This window comes from Coptis chinensis, chromosome 8 (assembly GCF_015680905.1).
Source record: "Coptis chinensis isolate HL-2020 chromosome 8, ASM1568090v1, whole genome shotgun sequence".
Taxonomy (NCBI): Eukaryota; Viridiplantae; Streptophyta; class Magnoliopsida; order Ranunculales; family Ranunculaceae; genus Coptis; species Coptis chinensis.
Window position 1 is genome coordinate 23,661,531 of NC_141463.1, and position 7,817 is coordinate 23,669,347.

Consider the following 7,817-nt stretch of genomic DNA (forward strand, 5'->3'; position numbering starts at 1 on the left):
CGCTTATCTACAACAATCATATTCTCGAAGTTTGACCTAAAGTCAGGATATTGGAAAGTCCAAATTGCCCTTGAAGACAGGTATAAAACTGCTTTTACTGTACCCTTTGGACATTATGAATGGACTATAATGCCATTTGGTTTGAAAAATGCTCCTTCTGAGTTTCAGAATATTATGAACGATATTTGTAATCCTTATTCGGATTTTTCTATTGTTTATATTGATGATATTCTAATTTATTCTAAATCTCTAGAACAGCATATTAAGCATTTAAAGATTTTTAAAGAGCTTATTAAACGGAATGGTTTAGTAGTGTCTGCACCTAAGATGAAGTTGTTTCAAACAACTGTTCATTTTCTTGGTCATAACATTAGTGAAGAAAAAATAATTCCTATTGACAGAAGTATTGAGTTTGCATCTAAATTTCCTGATGAAATTTTAGATAAAACTCAATTACAGAGATTTCTTGGTAGTCTTAATTATTTGGCAGACTATTATAAGAATCTTTCACAGGATACCTCAATTCTATACTCCAGACTAGGTAAAGTCCCAACATCTTGGAGTACAGCCCATACTCTTGCAGTACAAAAAATTAAGCTTAAAGCAAAGCAATTACCTTGCTTATCTTTGCCTAATTTTGAATGGTTTAAAATTGTTGAAACAGATGCTTCCAATATTGGTTATGGTGGTATCTTAAAACAGAAGAATCCTATTTCTAGTAAAGAAGAATTAATTCGCTTTTACTCGAACTTGGAAGAAAGCACAGATTAATTATTCTACTATAAAACAGGAGATTCTTTCCCTGGTAAAATGTATTCATAAATTCCAGGATGATTTATTAAATCAGAAGTTCTTGGTAAGAATTGATTGTAGTGCTGCTAAACATGTATTATAGAAAGATATCAAGAATATTGCTTCTAAACAGATTTTTGCAGGATGGCAAGCGGATCTTTCTGCCTTTGATTTTGATATTGAGTATATCAAGGGTGATTCCAGTTCTTTGCCTAATTTTCTAACTAGAGAATTCTTGCAGGGATTATGAGCACCTCCCAAAGAGGCAGAGGCCGTGGTTATACCATTAAAGGCCGAGGAAAATGCAAAGGAAAATATAATTTCCTTGGCAATACGGAGCAATTTTCTCCATTATCACAGCAGAAAGGAAAGTCAATGAAAGTGGCAGTTCTTACTCCTCTAACTCCTTATGTCCCTAATAAAAGGGCTGATCAGACAGTCATTTATCTTCAACCAGGTGATGAGCAGTGGATGCCTGATCCTTGGGAAATTCAAAGAAGATATTTTGACACACAATAGTATCCTGTTGTTGACGGCAAACATAGATATATCTATGAAGAAATTTTAGCTTTGGCTACTTCCAGTATGGATATTAACCATACATTACAGAAGCCTGATTTGGAATATAGTCCGATCTCTTACAGCAAGGCAATATTTAAGAGAATTATCTCTTACAATGAGTGGGGTTTGGATCCCAACAAGTGTCAAAAATTGAGTTCGACAAATATCCTTTATAATTACTGGGACTATATCTCAGCTTTTACTAATGTGTTTTTCTATCAGAATTCCTACAGGAAACATTCATGGTTCATCAAACTATGTCCCCAATCTATCAAGACTGATTATCCATATTGGATTTTCCAATGGTGGGAATATTTTGGTCCAGAATTGGAAATTCTTCCTGAGAACCTTTTATACATTTTTCTAAAATGGACGGACTATCATCCTCAACTGAAAGGTGATGATAAAATGCCAAGAGGGTTATCATCTTTAACCTTTTTTACCATATATGGTATACCATGGATTTTCAAGTGGGATTTTAAATGTGAATATAATCACCTTAAAATTCCAATTCTCAAAAGAAAGTTTTATTCAAGATGGTGGATTACTTTTCCAACAGAAGAAGCCATTATCAGCATTGAGAATGATTTGAAGTCATTCATTGAACAGACTCCCAGAATTAATCAGGCCGAAGAGGTGGATACAGGGAACCCTTTTGATATGATGAAGAATCTTATCAGATTTCAAAATCCTGGTTTCTCAGAAAGTCAAATCAATGACTTATGCATGGAGAAGCTTAAAAGTCATTTTTTGAATTCCTTTAAGTTACCGGTATAGCATCCCCCTCGGTACTAAGGAGATTTCATCTTGAAAAATGTAATGGTCTCTTCTCAAAGATGATGATGTTTCTATGACATCAATTAATAGTCAAGAAGAAGCAAATCAATTTGCTTGCTTAGCAGGAGAAGGTCAGCCAGAAGAGGAATTGGGTGACAATTTTGATCTTACTGAAGCAGAAGTTTTAGCTAAGATATATCCAAGTTCTAAATCTCTAGTAGAACCTACTGACATTTGGGCCAAGTTCAAAGAAGCTCTTAAGGCTAAACAGGTGCCCAAACCCATTTCTTCTAAATAGAAGTTCAAGGTTCTACAGCAAGTCTTCTAAGAAAATTAACAGATTTTGAAGAAGACATCAAACTGCATTATTCTCCATAAAGAGAAGACTTTATGGCCCAAGATAAGGACCAGAAACAGAATCATCATTATTTTGCTTGAATTCTTATCCTTATAGCTGGATTTTCAATGCTTTTGCCTAGGTGGGACCCTTGAATGGGACATTCTACCTTTTGCTTTTCTTAAAGTCAAAAGTAGAGCATTATAAGGATTCTTATCCTTTTAAGACAGAAATTAAAGACAAGTATGCTTGGTCAAGGTGGCCTAGTCGATTGCGACTCCTTCAACACACGTAGCCACTTCCTGTGCGGACTCCAAATTATATTTTGAGATCCGACTAGTATAAAAGGGATACCTCACCCTTGTTGAGGAACATCTTCCATTTTTACCTTTCATTTTTCTCTTTGTTTAGTGTGATAAGAGTGCTCTCTTTTTCTTCCCCCTCATAATATAAACAATCTTATAAATAAAAGTTCAGTTTAATCAAGTGTTCTTACTGCTGACTGATCTTCTTTCACATTAATCAGGTGTTTTACCTGATCTCTCTTTTTATATTTGCTGCTGACTGATCTCTCTTTCTATATATATATATAGGCAGGCCGGATCTTAAAATTACATATATATTTTAAGTTAAAATAAGTACGTAAGTAAAATTCTCACCTAGAAAATGAATTCAAACCTAATTTTTTTGTGGATATCATCTACTCACCATCAACATCATCTCTACAAAATTTCGACTCATTTGGAAATCTCTAACTTAGACAAAAGATGATTGTAAAAATACTATTTTCTGGACTATTAAATTTTTTTTAAAGATAACAACAATTTTTAGCTAGGTTAGAGGTTTCTAAATGAGCTCAAATTTTGTAGAGATCATCTTTATGGTATGTAGGTAATACCCACAAAACATTAGAGTTGAATTCATTTTCTAGGTGATATTTTACTTACATACTTATTTTAACTTTTAAAATAAGTATGTAGTTTTGAGATCGGGCCTGATATATATATATATATAGCTATAATAGTATAGATGGACTGTAAAGGTATTTGTATTTGAGGCCATGATATATAAAGGTTGATGTACCCTTAACTTCTAACTTTTTTCAAAAAAAATAAATAAATAAAAATTAATAGAGATAGAGATGGGGAGGAGACTTGGAAGTTTGAGTAGAGAGAGAGAGAGTGGAGACGAAGAGAGAAAGAGGAAAACCGATAAGTGTAAAGAATTTTCTTTTAGAGGCGAAATGACGAAACTGCTCCTATTGTTTAGATGCAAAAGACGAAAATGTCTCCGTAACTTACCGGGAAATTACTGTTCATCGACCCATAGTTTTCTAAAAAAAAAAATCATAATTATATATGGATGGGCAATTGGAAGAAACGGACAAAACTCACATGGTAGAACAGTTCTTGCACATAAAAAAACAACATAACTAAAGGTGACGCGTTGTGGGTTCATGTTGTTATTATAAAGTCGTCACATGACAAAGGCCAGGCAGGTCCACTTTGACGAGGAGAAAATCCATACGATTGCAGGATTTCGTACTTGTTTTTATGTTTTGAAACGCCAGTCTGGGATGCAATTACTTTGGATATACGGATACTTACTGAAAAATGATGACTTAACTAGATCTCGAGGCATGTGATCAAGCTTGGATACCACGACAGTAGAAAGCAAGGCCCAATTTTTCGGGATATTAGGATATATCGGAGAGGCCAAAAAAAGATATATATCGGATATATCTATGTCGTCTTTTTGCCTATTTTGGTGATAATATTTAAAAAATCAAAAATCGAATATATAAAATATCACCGATATATAATGATATATATCGGGATATATCGTTATATATCGGTCAAAATCAACAAAATCGGTCAAAAGTCAAACAAAAGTCAAACGATATATATCGAATATATCGGAATATATTATATATATCTTTATATTTTTACCGATATATATCGGTTTAAAAATATTAAATTTATATTTTGGATTTTTCAATATTGCTGAAAAAACGATATATATCGGCGATTTTTCGATAAATCGACCGATATTTTCGGCCTTGGTAGAAAGTAATTTCCTCTCCTGTACACAGCCTCAACAACGAACTTGTAACCTGTCTTTCTATTTCTAGCTAATATATCCTATTATTCAGGCCTAAATATGCCCCGCATGTATAGACAGACGAACAGGGCAAAGCCACAAATGATGCACAAAAAAAAAAGAAAGAAAGAAAAAGAAAAAGGAGGTTTAATTTTTTTTATTTTTTATTTTTTATTATATATATATATTTGAGAAATTGAAAGCACAAAAAACCCCATTATTCTTTCGTTTATCATTTTCATGTAGTTAGTATAACCCTATAAAGTGCATTCTGCCATTGTCAAACCAAAGATAACAGCAAAATAATGTAAAGTAATAACAATATTCAAGATATTACATTTTACCAAATCCAATTAGTGACTCTAATATTGATTGATAATCACAAGCTTTATAGTTATAACCAAGGCTGAAAATATTGCGATATATCAGAATATGTATCAGAAAAATAATAGGTCCAATATGCAGGGGCGAAACCAGGATGTAATATCACCAGGGGTAGTTTGAAATTCACTTCTATGATTTTTTTTTCTTAAGATAACCAATCAAATCAAACCATTCCATCTACTATTTGTGTCCAGTGGCGAGCCAGGAATTTGAGTGAAGGTGAGCCACCCAAACAACCAAACATACAAAAAATAATAATAATAATTAATTTCTTTTAACTAATAATTCAAACTTAACCCAATCACAAAACAAATATATTTCGAACATCAAATATCTTATAAAACGATACAATAGGAACATTGGATCAAGAGTCTCTAAAATGCAATGTCCAGAGAGGAGGGCAAGAGCCGGTACGTAGAAAGCAATAGACAACTAGACAACGTGAAATATTGAAGTGAACGGGTAAATGTCAACGCTAAGGTATGCAACCATCTACAGAAACTTGAGGCGGAGACTGGCAAACAGAGCATTGTTGCGAGAGTAAAAAATCTCAATAGGAGCATTTTTACATTTTAAAACCCACCGCTGAACAAATATATAATGAAAGCACTATTAGAACAAGATCACTATGCAAATTTCTTCTTAAACACCTACAGAAATAGCTACCAAACGTCCCATTAACCAAGATCACATACGGAGTTTACCAGCTTCACTAACGAGTAACGAGTTCATTTCCACAACCTTTGACCAAAAGTCATCATATCCACATAAAGACCTATTTACAGTCATTATTTTCCAACACCCTAGCATGGGTTGGAACATCTTCAATCTTCATAAGGAATACCAATATGGGATCTTGCATCTGCCATAAAAACTCATCCCTAAGTCCCTAACACAACCTCTATTAACTAAAAAAAGTAAAATCCACCATTTAATTAAACACACCTCAGGTCTTAGTCGGCAGTCGCAATAATGACAACCATAATTAACACTAAAACACATTGACTCTCCTAAAAAAAACTCATAAATACAACCATAAATGGACCTAATTAACCAGAATAGACAACCGACAAATTGCCCTTACAGTTGCAAACCTAAGTATTTAGTGAATTCACAACAAGAAATTAAGTAAGAGTTACCATTAAATAATATGGTCTAGAAATCAGTAAAAAAAAGATAAAAAAGAAGACAATAAATTAAATAATGTGAGTCTTACCTAGTTCCTCCACAAGAAGTCAAGAAGAGTATAAATCTTTTAGTAGAAAAATAATGAGGAAATTAGGGAGGAGAAGTGGAGTGAGTGAGGGGTTTCTTTTGTTTGGGTTTCTAGAGTTTTTTTTTCTTTTTCTTTTGTTTGTTTGTTTTTTTTTTTTTTTGGTTCGACTGATACCATATATATATTTTATTTTTCGGAAAGTTGAGGGTGAGCCAGGGCGTACCCTGGCCCCTGGCTTCGCCACTATTTGTGTCAAATAAAACTACACGAATATCTATTTGAGATCATATTTAACTAATATTATAAGCAAAAGAGTCGTTATTTTCATTATAATACTCAAAATGGACAAAAGAGTGAGTGTCATCACTACAAACCTAGACAACTATATATAACAAAGACATTTAAACAAAGTACAAAATATCATACTTGAGAAATTTTGTCTTGCGTGGCTTCTTAATAAATTCATCTACTATCCCATCCAAATCGACTTCTTCAACAAACTCTCGTTCAATATAGACAGTCATACAATCGGCAAGAAACACATCCCCCATCTTGTTACGAAGCCATATTTTGACGATTTTTATAGATGAAAATGCTCGTTCTGTATTTGTCGTGGAAACAGGAAGTGTTAAGATAAAAACGAATCAATCTATCAATCAAAAAATAGTGTTTGGACCTTTTTTGTTTCAACTAATCCTTGACATAACTCGGAGATTGTAGATATGGTAACCTAAGATAGTATATCATTATTAATAAATTGGTTCTATACATACACTTCAAAGAAAAAGGATTGACTTACATAAAATCATTTGTTTTTTTTTAATTTATTTTTCGAGTTCGAGTTCTAATGTAATAAACAAACACGAAATCATACAAGTATAAATAACTAGATGCGTAGTGTAATGGTGTAATAGTGTAGACATGTAGTAGACAGTAGTGTTATGATGTTGTAAGGTTATCCATAATCCACAATTCCACAAAGCAATTTTTTTTCTATTCAATAAAATCATAAGAATATAAATTTAACCCTTACTAATAATAAAACTTATAATTAAACTAACCTCAATGTTCAATACCTAATGAGAGAGATGAAAAATCATAAGGTTGGTACAATGGTGCGTGAGAGATCAATGCCTCAATGAGAGAGAGAAGAAACAAGAAAAGGAGTTGGAGTTTTGAGTCTGTTTTTCATTTTTTGTTTGCCCTTGTTTCCCCTGTTAAAGAAAGGGAGCCGGGGTTTTGAGTCTGTTTTTGTTTGCCCTTGTTTCGGTTTCCTTTAGTCAACCTTTTTTTTTTTTTTTTTTTTTTTGCCTAACTTTCAACTTTGACTTAATATATTAGTATATATACTTTTTTTTTTTTTAAGGAAATTTGGGAGGGGGCTACAACCCCTATTAGCCCTCCTGTTGGTCCCCCCTGCCGATATGGATAATTTTTATGTATCAGTATTGAATATTGAACCTTTTTCAAGGTGATACATATCCCATCTTTTTATATTGCCAATATATTTGATATTTTTTATATATAATTTGGCCTTTTACCGATATTTTTGATAAATAATAATATATAGCGGTATTTAACAATATATATCCCCAATATTTTAGTAAGAAATGAGGCTCAGCCCTTTTGTTCTAACTCGGTTGAGTATAA

At 32.8% G+C, this 7,817-nt stretch overlaps 1 long non-coding RNA gene across 1 annotated transcript; it reads right to left on the reverse strand.

Moving 5' to 3' along the window:
* Positions 1–6,470: 6,470 nt before the first annotated feature.
* Positions 6,471–7,414, reverse strand: LOC147480668 (uncharacterized). The gene is made up of 2 exons (XR_015206449.1): positions 7,229–7,414; positions 6,471–6,768 (listed from the first exon to the last, which is right to left on the reverse strand). It is a non-coding gene; the product is annotated as an uncharacterized LOC147480668 (long non-coding RNA).
* Positions 7,415–7,817: the final 403 nt, after the last annotated feature.